At 40.3% G+C, this 23301-nt stretch overlaps 2 protein-coding genes across 4 annotated transcripts in view; both read right to left on the reverse strand.

Annotated features, from left to right (window-relative positions):
• CEP83 (centrosomal protein 83) overlaps positions 1–23301 on the reverse strand; it is a 193935-nt gene that overhangs the window by 136300 nt on the left and 34334 nt on the right. The gene's annotated exons all lie outside the window — the stretch shown is intronic.
• Positions 1–23301, reverse strand: part of TMCC3 (transmembrane and coiled-coil domain family 3) — a 159059-nt gene that overhangs the window by 105884 nt on the left and 29874 nt on the right. Inside the window, exon 1 of one of the 3 annotated variants that reach the window (XM_051784071.1) lies at positions 6464–6713. The exons of the other annotated variants lie outside the window; for them this stretch is intronic. The gene's annotated coding sequence lies outside the window, so the exon portion shown is untranslated. Of the gene's footprint in view, positions 1–6463; positions 6714–23301 lie in introns of those variants that run through there. 3 annotated transcript variants of the gene reach the window in all.

Consider the following 23301-nt stretch of genomic DNA (forward strand, 5'->3'; position numbering starts at 1 on the left):
CAAAAAAAGGAAAAATCAGTAAACTTAATAAATCAAACAAAATCAGAACTAATCTCTTTCCAGTGGTCTTTTTCAGTATAATGCACAACCATATGAAGTTTTTATGGCTACAGGCTGAATATTTGCTCTGCAGGACACAGGAAAGAGGGGGAGACCACAAGGTTTCCTGTCCCTTTTTTCCCCAGCTCTCCTCCCCATTAATAAAGCACGCCCAGTCCTATGGCATGTGTAGTAGCTACGTGACCAAAGAGTATCCCTCCCTTTTGGATCTTCTCTCTGTCTGTGAGAGCCATTCTGCTCTCCAACAGCAAGAAATCAATCACAGACCAGTCTGTGCCTGCATAAGTGATACAGGTTTGAGAAGGAGAGATTGAAAGACTACAGAACGGGAAAATAAAAGTGCAAAATCTACAGGTGTTGAAAGAAACCTGGTAATAACCTTCTGGGAGCATAGAGCTTCACTGGAATGAGATTATGTGCTGTCATTTTACATTAGTCCTCTCATCTGATTGCAACATTTGACACATGCAAGCAAGATTCTCAGGCGATAGCAGAGGAACACAACTCATTTCTTCCATCATTAGGATTAGAGCACTGCATGCATCAGAAACATCAAATTAAGCACCCACTACAGGATCAATCCCCATTATCCCCTGGGTTTTTGCAAATTACCACTGCAAATTAAGTATTTTAGTGAAAGCACTTCTAATTTATTTTCTTTGTTAGCAATGATTTCATTATGTTCACTTTTAAAACACGAGATGATCAAAAGTTCTCTTTTTCACACAGCTAACAAAGCTGCAGCTAACAATCAATATTTTACTCTCCTGTTACAATTGCAAACTTATTATGTGAATGTAGAAACTAAAATTCAACTTTAAACTCATATCTCAAATGTCAATATTTGCATTACTAAGGATTAGTCAAAACAGTGGGAAAGTACAGTTCACAATCATAAGGAGCAGTAAAGGGGGAAAGTGCAGCAGTTCCAACTTTCAAATATTTTTATCTATCTGTACGGTATGTAAATCAAGACACACTCTAACTTCAGGCTCCCAGTCTACAAAGTGCTATACAAATTGCTAGATCAAGGCATTCAGAAGCACAACATGGGCTAAACAAACTTTTATGTTATTTTGATTTGTTGACCAAAACCAATCTAGAACACCAGGGCAATACAAGAACAACCAAGAATGGAACAGACTCTGTATGTTTGCCGAGACACTTGATTGTCATAATCTTTAACATGAAATGTAATATCCTAGTTTAGGTTTGCTGGATTTATTTAGAGTAAAACAATTAACACTGGGAGAATAAATCTGGGGATTTCATCTCCTCATTCAGTATGCCTCAGAGAGACAGCAAATATATTCAAAGTGTTGTCATGTACATGAAAATATACAGAATGACAAACACAGGAAGCAGCAAAACACTCCACAGCATATGGCTTATGTAAATTGAAACTGAAGTTTGTATACAGAAAATAAGTACAAAATATAATATTTATTGAATTCTATTCACTTGGAACATAAAGCTGGAATTATAATAGCAGGTGTTCTCAGATATATGTTTGAATGCCAGGAAATTACTACTGTACAATTTTTGTCTGCTACAAAGTATATGTTAGCAATTTAGCTCCAAATTAGCATTTATAGGTCTCCAAAGACTGCTTTTCCTTTCCATGCCAGTTTATCTTCTGCTACCATTCCAGGTATTTCACACAGTATTCCACAAAAAATAAGATGAAAACTCTTAATAAAAAACTGGTAAAAGCAAATCTTTTAAAACTGCTAGTGTTTCCCCAGATGTCATTACAAACAACCACCACAAACTACCCCACAAGTGGAAAAGGAGAGAAGATAGACATAATGCTAGACCTATGCATTTCCAAAAGGACATATTGCCACAAAGGATTAAATTATTTTCTTTCTGTGGAAGAAGTACACAAATACCACTGAAAATACAACTATATGTTATTAGGCCCCTCATACCCCATTCTATGCAGGCCATTTTAGAACAAAGTGTATCACCCCTTTCCCAGCTGTACACAATCTCCAAAGCAGTTGGCATGCTGATAAGACTCAAAATATTATTTGTGAAGTCCTTTTTGAACCACTGTGGAGCAGTTGTAGCTCCAGTTTTACAAGGTGCTTTAGTCCCTAGTCCCAGCAGATCATTAAAACAAGGGAGGCAGTTTACACACCTAATCATTTAATAAATTAGAAGTCGTGATTCTATACAAAAAGTCACTCTTGTGGCCCCTTCACAAGCCACATACACTGTCCTCATTACTTCTCATAACTACATTCAGTTGTATAATTCTGAGCCAATTATTTTTTACTCCCAAGTAGGCAATCAGGATTTTAGTGGAAAATGTGCAGAAGTGCATATCCAAGTGTGTGCATTTGCTTATGTATATGTTCATGCTTCATAAACCTTCTGCTAAAATTTAATTTTCACTGGATCATAAATATGTGAAGAAAACTGAACTCAGAGGATTTTCACAGAGTAAACACTTTAAACCTCAGAGATAGATCCTACTCCCCGATGTTATACAAGCATTTAAAACAGTGAAATATATTTTGGGGGCTCCCAAACACGTCCCAGGACTTGTCACCTAGTGACTGATCTCTCCATCTTCCCAAACAGATCACAGATCCTCATTTCAGCCAAGGATTGCATATTCTTATCATGTACCACAGCCAGTTGTTTTTTTTCTAGTCTGTGGGCCAGATAAAAATTTGTTCCATCCTGAAATCAGAATTCAAGAGAAACACTCTATAATGAATCAATATTCACCAACCAAATACCTCTCTTGAGACAGGCAACATTTTTGCCATCTGATCTTCCCAGAGAAGCAAGGGACAGTTTTAGTTCTGCTTTGCACTCCTTTAGAGCAAACTGCTGAAAAATTCAGGTAAACACAAACCCAGTCTCTCACTCCAGTCTCACTTTTCTGCCAGCCAGGGCTGTCTCCCTCAGAATTCTAGCAAAGGAAATTTCACCTTCATGGCTGAATCCCAAAGTTCTGTGACAGAATTTATAACAAGCAGAAGCAGCTGTTAATAATCTCATGATGAACCCGCAATGAATTCAAGCCTGAATCTGACTCTGCAATCATTACCTCTGAAACCACAGGACCACTTGCTAAGGAGAAAGATCTCTAAAAATATCAGAAAAAAAGCTGAGTGACTGAATCATTGGTTTAAGCTTATTTAATTTCAAAAGTACTTTGGGGAAGTTTATGTCTGTCCATGTGCTGCCCTGGGGAGAAAAAAATCTCAGGAACAAAAATAACAGAAGAAACACATTTTTGTTTTGACTGCAAAGGAATAACCAAATTCATTCCAAGGACAGAATTAGGCTGGAAAGTAATACAAGAATGTAGTTCCAGTGGAACGTAGATATTTTGACTCTGAGAAGAAGTTTGAAGGCCAAAACACCTCAGATAAGAATCTTGCTTTAACCAAGAGTCACTGCTACTTTCCCACACAGCTGTAAATCAGGACCATCTAGATGCAATAAAAAGCAAAAAGCTCATATATGAGCAAACAAAAACAAACAAAAAAACACAACCAAAATTTATTTCAAATGAATATGAAAATAGTATCATCTCTACAAGCTGATAGGGATATTTGCACTCCAGTTTACAATTCTTAAAATCATGCCTATTCCCCTTGTTATCTTGTTTTCAAATTACTATTTTTTCCCAGTCTTCTCAAGAGCTACATCTCTGGGCCTGTGTGCAGCCAAGCAAATTCAATCAGAGTACAAAAAAGAACTAAATATTTTAATCTCTGAAAAACACAGGTGAAGACATGTCTTCAGGAAGGGTACAGATACTTCTGTACTTCTCAGCTCTTTAGTGCTTACACACCTTGGTGTCAATCTCAGGTAGCCTTCTAGATCTTCATCAGTCATAAAGAGCCAGCTCTAAGCTTCTCGTTTGCAGTCAGTGTTGAGAAATGCAACTCCATGTGAAGGACAGCAGAGCAGATGCTCAGGCAACAGATTGTAAAGAAATGAGTTTTCAGGAGGCAGGGAAGACAACCAGAGGGAGCAAGGAAGTAATGAAAGAAGCACAAAGAAGCTCTTCTGGGGGCTGTAATCAGAGTTCCTTTTTCTTGGAGTTCTAGGGAATACCTTAGCCCAGTAATCTGCGCCCACTATGAAGCCAAAGCAATCCTTGACGACTGTTGTGCTACCCTGGTGGCTGCATCTTTACCCAGCTGGGGTGCCAGAGCAACATTCACATGACACAACACATGCTGTTGAGAAAGCTACATGACCATCTCCTCCTCTGCTTTCCCATGGAGTATGGGGCACAGGTACAAACATGCTCATTCCTCCTCTGAGATCTTTCCAGACAGAGGCAGAAGCCCCCATGCTTAGTGAGTCCTTGCTGGTATGTGCAGAGCCACACATAGGACTTCAGCTGAGGATATGAAAAGAGCTACTTTTTGTGAGCAGATGTAAGCCAGTGGGAAAAGTGAGCAACGGATGGGAGGAACAAATATGACATGACATTGAGATGCTCTGCACAGGAGTGAGAACCCTTCAGTGGTATTTAAATCCATTCTTTCCAGCAGCCAGAGAACACGCAGCATTAGGATTTCCAATGGTCTAATTTAGGTGCAGGCAGAATGACAGCTTTAGCACCCAACTGAACTAATTTTATTCCACTATTCACTTTGACCTGTTGCCTGTAACAACTACCCCCAGATGTCTGTGCTAAAAACCACCCCTATCACATAGCACAGTTTAACTGTGGTAGTTTTTTGCAGTCATGGTCTGGAGGGCAAAAGTATAAAGGGGGTAAAATGTGGAAACCTCATGGAAGCTGTGACAACCAGCAGCAAGTAAGAATGGCAGCTTGGACACAAGCTTTGGCTCAGGACACTCTCCTAACAACACTGATGAGCAAAAGTGGGCTATAGGAGCAGTGATTCCTTCCATATGTACCTATAACTGTATCTGTATATGAACACCCGTGCAGCCTCATGCTTAAATTCATATTTTAGTATCTGATGCTGATTATCATGGGACACCTATGGTGTGTCCTGGTATGACCATTATTCTATCACAGACAGATAATCAATAGCTTCTCTTTTCATGACTCCTGCATGCCTAGGGGTGTTGTTTCAGCAGCAGGTGCAGAATATACATATGCCCAGTGGCATCCCAGAGAAGGGAACAGCTAATGGCCAGCCAGCTGCAGATGCATCAGCAATGTCCTGAGGCACGCTGCCACCTTGTTGTAGTTTAGAGAGATGACAGTGAGCACCCTTTACTCCTTTCACTTAATTCACAGCAAGGCTATCTGGCACCCAGAGAAGTGTTGCTGAGTTTGTTGTTGCAGTGGAGATGAAGGGTGTACTGGCTATTTACCAGTACAGCCTGGGAGTCCCACAGGACACGTCAATTCTATTTGGATGCACTGAAAAAAGTACTTTCCCTCTTTCAGCCTTGATGCTACAAATGTACTTAAAAGCACTTACCATTAGATGGGTCCTGGTTTGTCTAGAGCAATACATGTTTGTTTAAGAACAGGAACAATGCTCCATAACAAGCAGGATAATGCATCTAGATAGTCAGTAGGTTTAAGTCAGCCTAAGGACTCTTTGACTTTCTCAAAATCTGGACTTTGTCTTGCTCTGGGTAAATTCAGTATGTAACACTGTCACTACACATAGATGTGAAAAAACCCCAACCTATAGGATGCAAAGGAATGACAAATACAATTCCTTGGGTGAATGTGGTCTGTTGACATATCTGCCTGTTCAGAACATCCTCTGCACACTTCTTGGAGCTTGTACACACAAACAAGTTTAATATGTTCAGCTTAAAATAGCCATTTTTAAGAGCTGTATTTTTACCTACATAACACGGGATAAAAGTGGCTTAAAAGTATACAGCCACATAGCTTTATCTCCACTGAATCAGAAACATTCCCATAACTGGCACTGCCCTGTATCACGGTCAGTCTTTCACCGTGGTTTTCTCCAAGTACAGGTTGGGCTTTTCTTATTTCCTGACATACTTGTAGAGCTTATACCAAGAATTTGGAACCAATTACCATAAGACAGACAAAGCAAGAGGGCAAGTTTATTAGTTAAAGAACGTGAAATTTAAATCAAAACAACCTTGTTTCTGTGCATCACAATAGGATTTCAGATGTTATACAAGAAAATGGAAGACAAGACAATAAGAAATATGTCAGGAAATATGTCTTAGCACTAATGATTTGAAAGCTCTATTTTCTAGAAAACAGGATGATACAGTTCATAAGTAAGGCGTTGAAAAAGTTTTAGAAAAAAAGAAAGGCTACAGGTGAAGTAATTTTTTTAGCTTAATTAATTTAAAATGCAGAACTTAGAGAACTTACTTAAGTAGACAATACAATCTGTTCAGACCTTTCTCAATATCTTTTATTTTCTGGCTGTCAGCAAGAAGAAAATGTTACCTTATGCCATAAAGTCTATTGCTGAGAGAGCTGATGGTGGTGTTCATCCCATTCCTTTCTTTCCTTCACCTTAATTAGAACTGAAGACTGAACACATGTGGCTCTCAACACTCAGGAGATATGCAAACTACAAGGGAAACACAGCTAAGGGCTTGTCTGCATGTGTTGCACACCAGACGAGGTAACACTCTTTCCTTCCCCTCTGCTATTACGGCATTTCCACTACAGCATGTTTGGCTGCACTAAGCTGTACAGTACCACAGAAGCTATTTATGAACTCTAATATTTGTGCACATACACTGGTAATAACACCAGCCTGCGTGGAACATTTTTATATGACATTTTTCTAGAGGAGACCTTATTCCCTTGACTTCTGCAGGAAGGAGAGGAGCTGCTCAAAACTCTCAGACCTGTGGTTAAAGCACTGACGGGAGACAAAAGCTCTCCCTTTGAAGATGAAATGTCATTTTGGACGCTCATTTAAAATTAGGTTTAATTGATTCACTTGCATGACAGACACAGTAGCTTCTGAGCAAAAGGCTCACCAGAAGGAAATGAAACCGCTGACACAACATGAAGAGTGAAAACAAAGTGATGCAGCTAACACACTATCTCATGGACATGGTGCATCTTGATTTTCTTAGATGGCTTCTGCTTAATGATGTCAAGCAAAAGCTCTTCAGAAACCCAAGGATGATTCTCCAAACATCCAGCTCTGGCCACTGATTCTGAAAGACTCTGAGAGACTTCACCTGTCACAGAATCATCTAAAATATGTCCCTGTTCCAGTTTTTGCTATTGGAGCGAGATAACAAAAAGAATTATCACTCCCATAGCATTTGATGGCATTGGTATGTGAAAAATTGATTGATATTGTTCTTTCCTCCCACCTCCTGAGCAGAATATTTGGCTCTGTTAGAAAGTGAAAACAAACATTTTCTAAATTCCTAGCAAACAAAAAATTCAAAGTATTTTCAACTTCCACAAAGTCATCCATTATTGTTTAAAACTTTTAATTTTAATTAAAATAAAACAAAATAAGGTGAATAAAAAAGCAATTATACCTTGTTTTTTCAGACCAAAAAATTTGACTAATGTCTCATTCACATGGAATGCGGTAGTACCACAAAATCTGCTTTTTGTTTTGGGAAAAAACCTGTTCCACTTTATATCTTTAAATATTTGATTCACCTAATTTTATGTTTTATTCCATGAAGGAATTAAACTAAGGTACAATGGCAGCAGATAACCACAGGCAGCACCAATCCTTGGCAATGCTACTTGAGCTGATGTGTGTTATGAGGAAGGATGCTAGTCCACCACAACATCCCCCTCCCCTCTCTCTCCCCCACCCTTATGTTTGTATTTGGCACCATAGTGTGCACTGATGTTGCATATTTTGTAAAACTAGTTCTTGCACTTGTAAATAGAAATAATATTTCATCTGGTGTAAAAAAAAAAACATGTTGAGGTACATATTACACCTTTATTTTCTTTCTGGTTTTTTGTGTTGAATACTGTGCTGTATCTTCAGGGGTTTGAGCTCTTACTTCTAGATCATTTGATACAACAAACCTAATAAACAGACCCCAGATAAACACACAAATGGAAGCTAACACCTTTGCTATTAAAAAAGGGCTATTTAAGTTGTATCGTACAGAGGAATAAAATGCTTCAGATCCTCTCAGACAACATTTGGGAAATAAACATTGTGTTAGAGACATACAAGTATGCCATAGTTGTGGCAAATCCTACATTTATTGGAGCACAAGATGCTAACAAAGAGTAGCATGGCTTATCTGTTTTTCAAAGTATTTTGTGCATTTGATGGCAACTTTCATACAGCCACTTTCAGAGCTTCCTCTTTCTTGTTCACCAAATCACTCTTAGAAATATCGCAACAGGAACAAGTGAGTCCTTTCAAAAGCATGTTAAGAAAATGATTATGAACCGCATCTTTAAATAAACTGCTGTCCTCTTCAAAAGGAAGTTCTTGTGAGTTATTCAAATGTGTAAGACAACAAATGCTATTTTGACTTGCATTTCATAGGGCTTTCTCAACAGTAATGAGGGCAGCCTCCCAACTCTCCTGCAAGGACAGTGGTTGTTGTTCCTTCTCTTGCTGTGGAGAAAGAGGGACTATGAAACTCCACGAGTGCCTTGGGGTCACGGAGGAAGTTTGGGGTAAGGTTGAGCTCAGCTCATGGCTCTCTCAACTACCAGATCCACCTCCTGAATCAAGGTCAGCAATCACTTCTTCCCAGACAGACTGGTCACTGCTGCTGCCTATAGTAAGATCCTTCAGTCAAATGACAAATGGAGGGGAAGGGAGGAATCTTTCACACCTTTTTGCCCTTTTCTAGCTCTTTACCCTCTGAAGATCTTAAATACTTGATTATCAATGGTAAGCAAGGAGATTGATCAAACCCTCCCCTTCAAGACAGCCGCTGGGTAACTAGCAGCACCCAAATGGGCACTGTACCGCCACACCAGAAAGTTCTACTTATGACCTGCCAATGCTAGCACACAAAAGCAACTCGATTCATCAGGATTCTCCTCTTTCCAGATCATGCAGAAACATTGCTCACTATAGAAAATGAAAAGTGCTGCCCAACTGTAATTCAAACAATCAAAAGGCTTGGCTCCCGAGCTGGCCCTGCTGTCCTGTAGCACAGGAAAAAACATCTGGCAACGTGCATATTGCCAAGTTGTTTATTACTGAATTACATTGCATCCATAAGTATCCTGAGCAATTTGTTGCTAGGTGCTGATTTATTTAATAACTTCGTGGACTTTGAACATTTTTCCAGAAAGGAATGCTTGACCTGAAGGTTTTATTGTTATTTTGTTCAAATGAAGCAACAATAGCTAAAAACACTGGTAGGAAAAAAAGTAACTTTGTATTGTGGCAGACCCTGAAATCAGATCAAACAGCAACTGTGAAGCAGCCCCTTTTGAACTGCAAGAGCAGGTGGAAAGAATTATTTAACTTTATGCTCCCAAAGTGAGATTAGATCCACAACTTGGAAAGACTGTTTCAGAAACAACCCTAATCAACAAATCTTTTACAAGATGGATACTGTTCAACACAAGATAAATCTCTGAACTGGGTGATCTTATGAGATTTAATCTATCATATTTCCAGTCCTGTAATTTTGCATCATCAAAGTGAAACTCAAACAACCAGTTTCAGTTTTAGCCTTAGTGCAGTGTAAACAGATCTTCTGCTTCTGTAGGTTTTCTTAAGTTAAAGGATGTCAAAATATCTTGCAGAGTCTATTAAATGGCATTCTTTTTTATAGGGGAGGAGGATTCACAGAAACTATAATGCCCCCCCGAAGTCACAGAGCAGTAAGCACTGTAAGCTGCAGGCCCCATGCCTTCCACACCAGGGTGCTCTGTGGATCGGGAGCTGTTGTGACTTCAGACCACCAAGGTATAAAGACAAGACCGGGGAGTGTGTTTCTTTTGATGAAGCAGGCTTGTGGCTGGTGAGACTACATGCAAGCTAAGGTTTAACAAATACATCCCAAAGGTTGCTCATATGCTCATACTGGCCTCCTCTCACTGCCCCAGGCAGCTGGCATTCCCCCGAGCACCTCCCTCCCAGACACAGGGTGGTGGGGCATGACAACGGAGAAGCCCATTGGAAATCAGTTTGGCACATGCACTTTGGCACAGGGATGCCCCACGCTGAAGAACTAAGCTGAGCAGCAGGGCAGGTCCTCGAAGCACGTGGCAGGCACGGTGAGTGCATGGCACTCTGTGCCAGGGCTGGCAGCATCAGCACAACCACCCACACGTCTCAGCTTTCTCCATAACTGGCTGAGAGATGGAGGCTCAGTGTGTGGTACAGCCTAGGTATGTCTTCAGGAACTCAGATCTGAGTGTCTGACAAAACCAGGGCCCAAACTTCCACTAAACACTGGAAGGAAAACAGAATTTGGCTCAAACCTCACCACATCTTGCTGCTGGTAAGGAGATGAATTTGAATTTCTTAGTGACACAGCCTCGGTATTGGAGGTCTCAACATGGACCTGATCAGATCATAGTTAAAATTGCCATAAATTCACATATATATATAAAGTGCCATAAATATTCATATGCCATAAACATTATAAATAAACTCCCACTGTTAAATCCAGAGAACAGCACTACATTTCCCCATAAGAACTTCTGTTTTATTCTGTGCTGCTGGACAAGTCTTTGAGCAAGAATAAAACAAATACTTACTATCTCTCCAATTTCAAGGCCAAGGCTATACAGTTACAGCTCACTCATGCTCTAGCTCTTCTGAAAAGGGTATGGTTACAGTGAATCAAGTTACTTTCTAGTCTCTTTTTATAAACACAACACACGGGTTTCTCAGTCTGTGCATCTTTATCATTGTGTCAAATAAATGTGATTTTGTTATTTTTACAAAATTTTTAAAAGTATGACTTTACAAGTTTATGGCATTTTTAAGTTAAAATCTATATCCACATCTCTTTGAATATTGTCATCTGTCCTTGAAAGCAGGTCTAGCAAGTGCCCAAAAGCAACATGGTGAGTGCAGGTGAGCTAGACACTTGCCAAGAGCCTGAGCAAGTGAATTTTTCTGGAAATCAAAATGCATCCCCTGCCTGAACTGACTGTAGCTGATAGAGGCAGAAGTCTGTACTCTATGAGTTTCCCCAATATTTCAGCTTCATTTCAAAGCCCCCAAAGCCTTAGAAAACACTCCTGGCCAGCTGAAGGCAGTAATCTCTTCTGGCAGCCTACATGCAGATCTGCACTTTATTTCTCCCTTTGAGCATGTCAAACCTTACAGTCTGCCAGCTGCAGCGTTCACGGAAAAGTAGATGCAGTGAGTCTGTATCCTGAAGGTACACAAGGAATCTGCCTATAAGAACACCGAGAACATTTGTCCCTCATAAGGGGTTAATCTGAAACCACATAAGAGATGGTAGAAAAAAATCTACTCTATTTGACTTCAGTGGGTCTTTGACTAACCAAGTTCTTACTGCACTTGTATGTCTATGCATAAGGAGTACTCTATATATCTATACAATGTAGAACATTGTATTACAGTGTCACATCACAAACTAAGTTTGGTATAAAACCATATCCCTTAATCTGAAGGGAGGCAATAACTCTCAGAACAGGTAAAATAGAAATGTTGTACCTTGCATGGAGATATTGCTGATTTACCCGATTCCAGGTAAATTCATCTAATCATTTAGAGGCAGTGAAGTTAGGATTTAAGAGCAGCCTTAGAACCCACTGAAGTCATCGGGTACCTCATGGCTTTCTGGAAGCTTTGGATTCAGAGTGCATCAGCTGTACAAAACCTAAACCTCAGAAAACAGTGTAAAAGAACAAATGGGACTGATCACATCAGCAGATGCAGACTTTGTGGCAGGTTAAAGTCATTTTGTATACAGAGAATTTAGGATACAGGACAATACAGGCTTGGTTTCTGCAAGGAGGTGGGGTTAACCTGTCTCTTGCAGGGAGCCTAGCTCCTGGTAAGATCTCCCTCATAAACAATTATTTTTCTTTTGCCTTGCAGCACTGTGTTGGAAGGATGCAACAGAGCAGGAGGCTGAAAGCTCAACTATCTAAAGCTCTCCATCCTAACACGCTCCTGCTGAGCACAGCAGGGCCTCAAAGAAAGAGGAAACCAGGTGGAGAGCATTCAAGAGGTAGCATTTACCACAGAGATCTGAAAAACAAACTGGAAGATAAAGCTTTATATTGCATTTTAGACCCTAAGCCTGCCACTTCCACCTCACAGGCTGAGCATCTCACCCAGATTCACACTGACATTCCACATTGATCCTGCACCAGGATCCACACAAGCATGAAGGCTGACATAACATTAATTACCTTATGCCCATTATCGGCACTACTTTCCCACACAGCTTGTAGCATCCATAATAATTTTCTAGGGGATGCACAAGGAGCTATAACTGAAACAAAATGCCCTCACATGAGAAGCATGGATAGCACATCATTCTGTGTTGCATGCCTAAATGCTTTATTCTTGTTCATTTGTGCATCTTTGAGGTAAAAAGTGTAAGAGAAGCATCACTTTTTTTTTTATGATACAGATAAGAATTTCCAAATCCAAATCCTCTGTTAAAAAATGTGAAAATAAAAAAAAGGTTGCAAATGCATTTAAAAGTAAACAGCATAAAAATAAGCTGAGTATTTACTGGTGGTGTAATTAGAAACAGATCACAGTCTAGGTGTTACAAATTACAACGCTTTGGCAGATGTAAAAAACACTAGCAAGACATGGCATGGTTTTTAGTCTCCTCGTCTTGCACAAAGCTGAGAGATGTTCTAATGTAGAGAAGTAAAACAACACATACAATGATGAGATTTTGTAGGCAATGTAAGCAAACCTTTAAGGCTGACAATCAGAGATGCTATGAACCTGCAGAAAATGTTGTAGGCAAGTAAAGGTCAGCCCATCTCTAAATCTGGCCATGAATACCAATGAGAGGGCTGGAAACTACTGTGTCACTGCTTTGTACCTCAGACCAAACAATAGTGATAAAAGGCTACTTTTTCTGATGTAAGAAAAATTAGAGAGAGGGAACAAAGACAGAAGAAAACCAACAGAAGACCCTGTAGAAGGTAATGCCTTGCCAGCAATATGAGTCTTGCTACAACTATAAGCCCTCCTGAATTCAGGGAATTGTACAGCCTTGGAAAATGCCTCTTCAGTAGCAAATCAAAACCCACTTTCTCTGCTTGTATAATTCTAAAACCTTTCTAAATGTTTTTTTTTTTCATGTAGGAAAACCTGGCATTAAATAATATGCCAGAATCTTTGAAAAGCTTCTTTGTCTCTCAAATTCAGCAACATAATGCTAAAGGTAAGAAATACTTCATAAAAATAACCTTCTGTCTCCATAAAATGTGTTTATAAAAAACAAAAGCCAAAACAGTAACTGCTATCTCATAAATACATATAACAAAACAAATTTATGCACTAAAAAATGTAACAAGTCAAAACTTCAAAACAAAGCTATAATAATTACTCCATTAATATCACATTTCTAATGAGAATATACTCATTTTTGAAGTCAACATTTTTTCCTAAAACTTAAATCCTTTCTTACAAAGAATGGGAGAAGTAAAACCATTCCATTTATCTTATAATGCAGCATGAGAGTGCATAAATGCAAACACATACATGCCACTGAACATCATCAGAACTATACACCTTAGAGTCACAGGGTCCTATTCGGCTGAGGAGGTTTCCCTGTTGAACAAGGAGCTCTGGCATCTAGCCCTTGCATTCAGTATACCAGGCTGTAACAGCAGGCCACACACAGTCACAGGCACGACTAGATATTTCAGAATTTTTGTATGACCTACCGTGTGTCTAAAGTCACCTGAATATGGACTGAAATTACTTGCCAGAAACTGCTCCAATGTTGCAGTTGCTTAATTCCTCAAATATATATCATTTTGATATCCAGTAGTTTCTGTGACACCCATAAACCCATCATGTATTGGAATGAGAATACACTGTTGAAAGTGTTGATGCTGTTGAAAGATTCTATCAAGGGCACAGAGAAACATGATAAGTTCCATGCCAGTGAGTTCTCTCATTTAGGATAAATCTTTTGTATGACATATAGTCATTGTTTGATGAAAAAAATGCTTTATTACAAAGAAAGGGAAATATCAGCTATATAGAAATAATGTCAAGCAAAAGAGTAAATCATAGGCAGGTCTGACAAACCAATACCATATACTAAAGTTGCTATGGATGCCCTGAGGCAGAGCAGCACAGTCTTTTGAAAGTGTTGTGGAAATACAGAATTCAAGGTACACTGTCAATTTGTTCCAAAACGTGCTCACCCTCGGCTGGCATTCAGCGTGGTGCTGGCACTGAAACTGCTGCCAGCAAAGCTGTAACCATCTGTTACCAAGAAGAATGTGACCCAACTCTGCAAGTTACAAGACATTCAGAAGTAAAGGTTACAGTATTCCTTGAATCAGGGAAGGTAATGATGTGAAGGGTTTCAGATGATCTTCCAAGGCAGCTAGTATAGCATCACCTTCATTTTTGGACTGTTTTCTTGTATCACCATACTCTCATAATTTTCAGGTTTTGTCATCTGAGATTGGTTGTAATTTCCATACTTTTGACTTGGTTTAGTTAGCTTAGTTTCCTATGGAAATCAGATTCCTAGGATAAGTCTGTGTATATGTCTGTAATAAACTTTTAATGTTGATTTCAGATCAATCAGACAGACACTAGAGATCTCAAATATGACGAGCTCTCTGTGTATTTTGTAACACTAGAGTGAAGGAAACTAAGGTTTTGATTTTGTTGGCCAAGGAAGTTGAATGGGGCAGCCTACGTCTAGCTGTCCAAATATTTGGCAGAACAAAGGCTGTATGAAAAAGGATGGGAGTTGTATAGGATACATGGTGAGAACAGAAAATAGTAGTTTAATTTAATTTTTAAAAGCCTATGATGAAAAGGCTCAAGACCATAGGAAACTGAGTTTCCACAGTATTCTCTGTAGCCACAGGACCTGACAAACACATCTTAGTGAACAAGCTAACCTCATAGCAACAGCTATATTTAAGCTAATATTAATGATGGGATTTTCATTATTAAACTTTACTGTCTCCCATAATAAATGGGATTGCTGCTGGAATCTGAGGGAATTTAGCAGTCATGCTGGGCTGGCCATCTCTGCACAATGCTCAGTAAAGATGCTGTGTAATGTCTATGTGCCTAAAAGGAAAAAGAAAGGGCTGCGTATGAATAAACTAGTCTAATAGAGAGAGTTGAAGCCTAGCTAAGGGCTCCTCGTTGATTTTAACACCATTGCAACTGGTGGTAGGTCAACACTGAGGACAGCAGTGGTGATGGCTGCATGAACTGCACTGAGCAGCAGAGCAGTAACAGCTGAACCGCCAGTCCCAGCTGTTTCCACCACATCCACCCCTGTGCCACTTCTCATTCCAGCTTAAACAGTAATTTCCCCGAGAAACAGATTTCCTCTGCATTCAATGGGGTAGCAAAGAACCCCACCTTTCTTAATCTGCTTCTGAGACTTCTGCATTGCAGTTGTTGGGAGAAACTGCTACTTTTAAACCTAATATTTAATTAAAGTATCTCCAGGATTTTTTTTCTCTTGTAATTTAGTGACACTTCTCTCGCAGGCTAACAAGAATTATTTGCAAACTATTACGGCTACTGCAGACAAAAGAGGTCTCCAAGCTGCACCAGTAGCTGTAATTAACACAGGAGCACACATCAATATGCTATTGACTTCTCAGGGAATTCAGTGCAGCCACACAACCAAGCAGCTCTGACAAGCTTTTGGCATCCAGATAGCAGCTAGTCCTGCCAGAAGCTGGAACAAGAGCAGAAGGAGAACGAGAGGACCAGTTTTCTCTGCAAGGATTTTTCTGAGATCATCTTCCTTGGGTGCAGGGTCACATCCAGACCCATGAAATCCACCCTGCTTATGGATCCTGGATTTAGGTGAGCAACAGCAATGCAGAATTTCAAAGCCTTCCTCTTGCCAGGAAGGCCAGTCAGCAATTATTCACCATGGCATGAACAACAAGACTGCGGGGCTAGGTATGATGAATATGGGCTGCAGCTGCTGAGATGATAGATTGTGACATTGGATTGGAGTGCGACATCTCAGTACAAATGGGAGCCTTAGGCAGTAATACAAGGAGACTGGGAGGAATGGACTTGGAGCACAATATTTTGCTCATGTGAGCAATGTGATGGTTAATTGTACAGAGGGAACAGTTCTTTGAGAAGCAAGCTAATAATTGCATTTTTTAATCTGCAGCTAGTCCTGATAGTGATAGGTATAGTCCATCACTGACCCCCGTGATCAGAAACAGAGAAGGTGACCATTTAAGAAAGTTAGAGAGCCCAGCCAGGTGCACAAGGTGTTTTGCAAGGGTGGGAGGTCAAACGTCCCTATTCTGAAATGAACCATAAGGTGGCACTGCTTTAAAACATTACCTACAAAGATTTTCCCTGACATTTTCCATAATCTACAAGAACACAAGTTCCCGCCGAAATTAAGCGAATAATGTCATCCTACAGAAATCTCAGTGATATAGTGAGAGTGAATATCATTGGCACATGTACTTTCACATACATTATTTTCTCTGAAATTGCTAAGTTTTGTTCTGAAAAACCAAATGTCTCAGATACTTTTGTTCAAGCACTGCAACTCCTATTTCAAAATGTATGTTTGTGTGTGCAATACCCACCCCCCTCCCCTCTTGGGACAACCTCTGGCATGTAATACCATAAAGATTTTGCTCTTTTTCTGTCCCACAGCAATAGCCAACAAAGACACTTCTAAAGAGTAATTTTCTGCTTCACATCTAATCTATAGGAAAAGACTGGCAGAGAAAAGTAGTCTTTGCAAGTGGAGTCACAGGAAATTCATAGTTTTTATGGTAAAATGAACTACGTAGATTCTCTGTGATTTGCTACTGTGGTAGATGTGGTCACCACTTTAAATGGTGAAAGGGACCTAAAGCCATGTACAAAGAGACAGTCCAAGAGAGAACAGTGCAAGAGTGTGATTCTTAACATTAAGTTCCTGAATGCAAAGACAAGGACTCTACTGAATCTCCAAATATCTCATGTGTACACAGAGAATGAGCTGCTGGTTGTGTGTCGGTGTACAGTGCTAGTTTTTCATAGCACAAAAAAAAAGAAATGGGTCAGAAGATAAATGCTCACTGACTGAAGAACCTTCTGCTGGGTTGTCATACAGGAGCCTAACTGATCTGGAAATAGCAAGGCCATGAGTTCAGGACTCCCTTGATCTTCTGTATCCAGCTGGTCTCCTCCCCTGCAAAGAACTCTTCAGCTTTCAGGCAGCCCTTTACTATGAACATGCAACGTCCTTAAACCACTGTTATTTTTGCAGTCTCTACCACAAAGTATGGGTCACCCACCTCCAGCTACCACATGCTATGCATAAGAACACATTATAGGGACAGATAGCAGAACTACCTGGGCCTAGCCTTAGATATTTTCTTTCTTACAGGTACTTTTGATCTAGCTTTACATCTCAGTAGTGATCTTGCACTGACACCCTTTCAGCCAATGGAATAAAATGTTTAAAAAGCCTGTGACACAATGGATGGGCCACAGACCCCTTTCCAAGTACACTGACAGTGGAATGATGAAGCATTGTCAGACTACAGACTGACTTCAGGACATGCAATTGCCAGTGAATTGACCCAGGCCCCATCTTGACAGACAAACACCATCCATCCATTCATGAATCTATCAGTTTGGATCAATGTATTCGCTCTGCCCAATACACAGTCTGGTAGAATGCAAAGCAGTCGACTGAAACAGCTGGAAAGACACCAAAACAATCCATCCATATCAACATGAGGATGTTCTCATTTACTATAACATTACTGGTATTTCAAACGGGAGAATATGCTAATTCACACCAAGAATGTAAACATAGATGTCTTCAGAGTGTAGCAACTCGGATGATTTTGAGTTGATCCCTACCACTCTGCTAAGATAATGGGAAACTTTTTCCTACTGGAGTTATCTGAAAAACCCACCATGCATCTAAAAACCGAAAGATAGGGACAGCGGGAGACAGGAGGATGGATGAACTTGTAAATATCAGCATGCAAATTTAAAAAGATTCTATCAGTAAGACTCATATGATGAGTTTTAGTCTTTTTTCTTTTTCCTCTTTTGAGCATCCAAGATAGTCTTTATTTCAAGTATCACCATAGGAGGAGTAATTCATTCAAATGAAATGTGATTTACTCCAAATGAGCAAGAAAAATATTCCAAAACATTCTGAGCTCCAAACCTTAACAAAAAAGAAAAGTATTTTTCTTTAAAATACAACTCTCAGAGAAAATAAGCCCTTTTTTTTTTTTTGGTCAACAAATACACTGTGAAAAGATGGCACACTGGCTCTTTTTGAGAAGCAGGCTATCAAATTCTCCTTTTCTGTCTCCAGTCATAGCTACCTGAAGACTACCAGTGGCAGTGAGATGCCATTAGACCTACTTGACTTTTACAGATCTTTTTGAGTTGGATACTAACAGCAGTTATGAACTGGAGCCCAAACATGAAACACTATTAAATTCTTTGAATCTAATACAGAAGCGCTTCAATTATCCAAGCCTTGTGTTATGCCAGATGAGGTCATGATTCTTAATGCTCATCATATTGAATATTCCTGCCACATTCTGAAAGCTTAATTATCAAAATTATCCTTTGTCCCTTGTGTCGTATGGATAATTGAGGTTTATATATTTCATGCAAAACAGGTTTTGTACCTCATTAAACAGACCCATCTCTATTTCCACAATGTAATTCCTGAACACAATCTGTGCAGTTTACATCCTCATGCCTGGACAGCATGATTATGCTAACTATAAGGTAAACTGGGCTTTAAGTCAGAAACTGCTAGAAACCCACAAATCAAGTGGTGGGGCTCCAGCTTTGGAAGCAGATTGATTTTCTGCACTCTGAATAGGCATGCAAAATGGCACCGTTTGTTACGTTATTCAAGCTGTTTAGCTGAACAGTGTTTTACTCATGTCTAACTTACACTGGCACTGATCATCACTTGTTTTTAGCAGGAGTGAGTCCAGAAGGCAAATCATACACAGCTCAATTAGTTTAAACTAGTACTACAAAAATGTGACATGCAGATGCTAATTCTTAGTCTGTTGTAGCAATGCACGATCCTTAGAGTAAGTTCAGCATATGAGTTCACATACCCCCTTTTTTATATACCGATGTGGACTACACAAAAGTCCTCAAAACAAATTAATTCCCATGTGTTTACCCCAAACACAGAAGTACACAACAGTATGAAGGCAGCAGACTCATTATAAGACACACATAAAAAGTCTAGGGGAAAACCAAACACTTTACTTATTTACCAGCCCATCTTCCCATCTTCTTGGGAAGAGTCCACAGAGAGCACAGGAGTGTTCACAACTGCCACGGCATCACAGGAGTTTTGTCCCTGGATAGCAGCATGTCTCACTGGCTAAGAGAAAATTCTCAAATGTAGCATTCATGAAAACTGGGACATCAACTGCCACTCTGTTTCCAGGAAGACAGGTTTACAGGCAATACATAAATCTAATCCAGCACTGAGTAATTTTTGTCCCTCTTTGATACCTCATTATCTGAAAAGCATCCTAGTAGTATAAGATAGCTAAGAGAGACCTGTACCCAAAGTCCTATTCAAAGGGCAATGCCATGCAAAGGTGATGGCTCTGAGGGGCCTTTCAGGAAAGAAGTGGGAAAGTGGGGTGCAGTGAAAGGAGAGAGGGAAGAAGACATCTGACACCTGCCCCAGCCCACTGACTGCAGAGAACACAGAGCAGCAGTGAGAGCTAGAGAAGGGGAAAAGAGTAACCAAAAGGGAATTGGGAAGAGCTACACAAACGTCACACAGCAGGAGAAAGAGACGGGAGCTAAAGAAGCCAGAATCATAGAACCTGGCAGTAATCCTGAAAGGATGTGGCACTGGGGGATGGATCTAAAGAGGAGCAATATGATCGAAGGTGGGAGGCAGTGTTTGTGGGAGTGCCTCCTGTGGAAGGAGAGCAGAAAGGAAAGTGCCCGCAGAAATAAAGAGGTTATCATGGAGCTACCTAAGGTACAGAAAAAAATGGCCTTTACAGCTTCTGAAACAATGTTACTGTGAGCAAATTAACCTGTCGGCCTTTCTTTGAACAAGCCACAGTGTCCGGCTGTAGAGCTCAGAGAAGGTGGGTGCAATGTGCACCAGAATCAGCAGGGATACAGCTAGTGAGTTTTATGCTATTTAAAATGCCTCAGAAGGGTTGTTTCATGGATATTTCAATATGCAGATACTTAATTTGATCAGAAACTTAATTATCTGTGTCCTAGTTCTTCACTATACCTAAGTATTTGTCTTACAAGATACTACTCCCAATGCATCTCTAGATTTATACTATATATTTATGCATAAAAATCTTGAATTATGTTCAGTGACAACTGATCAGAAAACATTAGTGTTGCCTGTAAAAGAAATACATTACAATGTTTGTATCAATAATCTTGAATAGGTTTTAATCTTTACCTTAGCTTTTTATTCATGAAAGATCTTCCCCTCAAAAGAGAAAGTTATTTTATACAGCTAGAATTAGTTCACAGACTTCATTTGAAAAATTTAATTCATCATCCTGACTTCTACCCTGTAGCAGTCAATGTACTTCCACATGCACTGCTCCTAACTATAAATCCACAAGTGAGAAGGCAGTTTCCACTACAAGTGCCTAGTTGAAGTTGAGTTCAGCTCTTTGCAGGATTAAGCCCTACGAAGCAGTAGTGGTGTGCAATACAGAGGAGGTCAGAGCACCGTAACTCTCTAAGTGAGGCTGCAGATGATATCTCATGCGGCAGGTTGTCAAGGAGCTGCTAGGAGCAAAGAACAAATACAGATGGGAGGAGGTGGATGCAGCAAGGATGGAATTACACTGAAATGGCTTTGGCTACATGTGTGACAATAACAGACAGTAGGAGCAGCAAAGCCCAGGACCTGCAGAGACCAGGCAAGGATGCTCCAGCAGGACTAGCAAAAGAGCCCCTGAAGGTCCCAGCAACGCTTCCTCCAGTGGCTGAGGTTTCACGCTACAGCTCTGTCAGGCATCCTCAGCCACTTCCTTCAGCTGCTCTCTTATCCCACCTACTGTCCAGGGACCCAAGGACCACTCCTCTCATGTTCTGAAGGTGCTGTCCCTTTCCCTCTCCTCCATCCTCCTTTTCAAACTGAGTTATGGAAAAGGAGAAATCACTTGAGAAAATCTGAAATTGCTAAACATGCCATAAAAAAACCTTAGTAAGCTCAGTGACAGATATAAAAACCTCACAGCTTTTCCCTTCAGAATCATTCAGCTATTTCAAAGCGGCACTGGTTTCCCAAGCACTAGATAGGGAACGTTTCTTTACTCAGGAGAGCAGTGATGCATGTGCCTTCACAAGTGTATGCTTTTACAATACAGCAATTTAGAAAGGCAATTTCCAGTTGCCTTACATAAAACAGTCATTTAAAACTATTGGTTTTCCTCTTGGCTTCTTCGTCAAACTTTACATAAGAAAATTTTATCTCTTGCCCTCCCATGTACTGTAGTGATAATACATATTTACATTACTTCATAGTGGTGTCATGAGGATTCGTTAATGCTTATAATGAAGATGAGAAGTCCTACAAGCAATATGGTGGATCAAGGTAAGGGGTTTCTAATGAACATTTAGCCCTGTGGTATCTCTCCTCTTCCACCTTCCTCATCAGCAGCTCTAAAGCTCTTTGCCAAAATCTGTCTTTGTGGTCCAGCCAAAGTTGACCACCATATAGGCCCAGGGCACTGAACCACCCAGATAAGTAAAGTTAACAATACTGATCTCAGGCACAGCAAAAACATTGAGAACACACATATACTTTAAGAATCCCTACAGAGGCAGTGACAAGGAGGAAAATGTGCTTATAAAATCAAAATGGGCTCCAGAAGCAAGGAACAAATGAACTGATTGTTATTTAGCTTGGGAAAGTATTACTTTTCCCTCATTTGATTCAATGCCATGCTTTCCTCTGATTTAGTGATTTGTGTCTTCCATTTCTAAATTATATTCTGTCTAAATATAGTTATCATAGAGAACAGTAAACCCAGCCTGAACACCTGGGCACTTGTTAAAGGCAGGCTATTCTGGAAGTGGTAGATCAGCACACCAGAACCAGCATTCAGAAGCCACCTCCAGTGTGCTCGACTTTGCCAAGGCTAGTGACTTGGCACTTGGTTCATCAGGCAGCTCCTCTTCCTCTCCCCATCCCATCTCACACATGGAGACCTGGTCTACACACAGTCCCTGGCTCTGAAGCTGGAAACGGGAGCTCTCTAGTTGACTTCTCATGTACAGATAGTCATTGCTCCTCTGTCCCCGCAGTGCCACAGTCTGACAGAGACCCATATTCTCATCCAAATTCATTGGGGAACCACAACTGGGAAACCAGAGCAGGCAGCACAGGTGCCAACAAACTTGAGCAACCAGATCTCTAGGACACATGAGGTGAGGCACATCTACCCCACCCGAATGGTCTAGATTCAAACTTCATGTGTTTGTTCCCTGAGCCTCAGGATCTACCCTGGCTCCACCAGCTGTGTACAAAGGAGACACAAGCACTCTTTGTAAGTGCTAATAACCTGTGTTTTTCTTACAGCAGTGTTCTTAGAGCAGTGTTTCCTGTGCTCAGCTTGTCAAAGCACCAGCTTAGCTTCACTTGACAGTAGTTCTAAAACTGTGCCCTTACCTGAGAGGCTCTAGTGAAAGAATGTCACAGCTGATCTGTAATTCAACATCAAGCAGTGAAAAAGTAGGTCAGGAGGCATGCTGGCACTGCCCTGAGCCCACCCGGGGTCAGAGACACCGCTGGGTCAGGACTGTGCAGGGACAAGGCTCAACCTGAATGTGGCAACAAGGAGTTTCTAATCTTTAAAGAGCTGGCAAAGAGAGTACAGCCACTTGTAAGTCTGAACACTAGTTTGCCACAGGAGACTTTATATGATTACTGTGATTCTAGGATGCTTTTCTTTAATGAAAACATTCCGTCACCACCTGTCAGGAATAAATTTAGGCAAAGAAAACAAGACAATATTGAACTAGAAGGCAGGATCTTGCAAAACATCAGCGCTGATTCATGCCTTCCCATTCCTTCCCCTCCATCCTACTCCAGGCACCATGCCGAGAATACATTAACTTAACTTGCATGGAGATTTAAATTAGATTACTATCCACTTGAGATTCCTTTATT

This window comes from Manacus candei, unplaced genomic scaffold (assembly GCF_025592945.1).
Source record: "Manacus candei isolate 608988 ecotype Guabito, Panama unplaced genomic scaffold, ASM2559294v1 h1tg000018l, whole genome shotgun sequence".
Lineage (NCBI taxonomy): Eukaryota > Metazoa > Chordata > Aves > Passeriformes > Pipridae > Manacus > Manacus candei.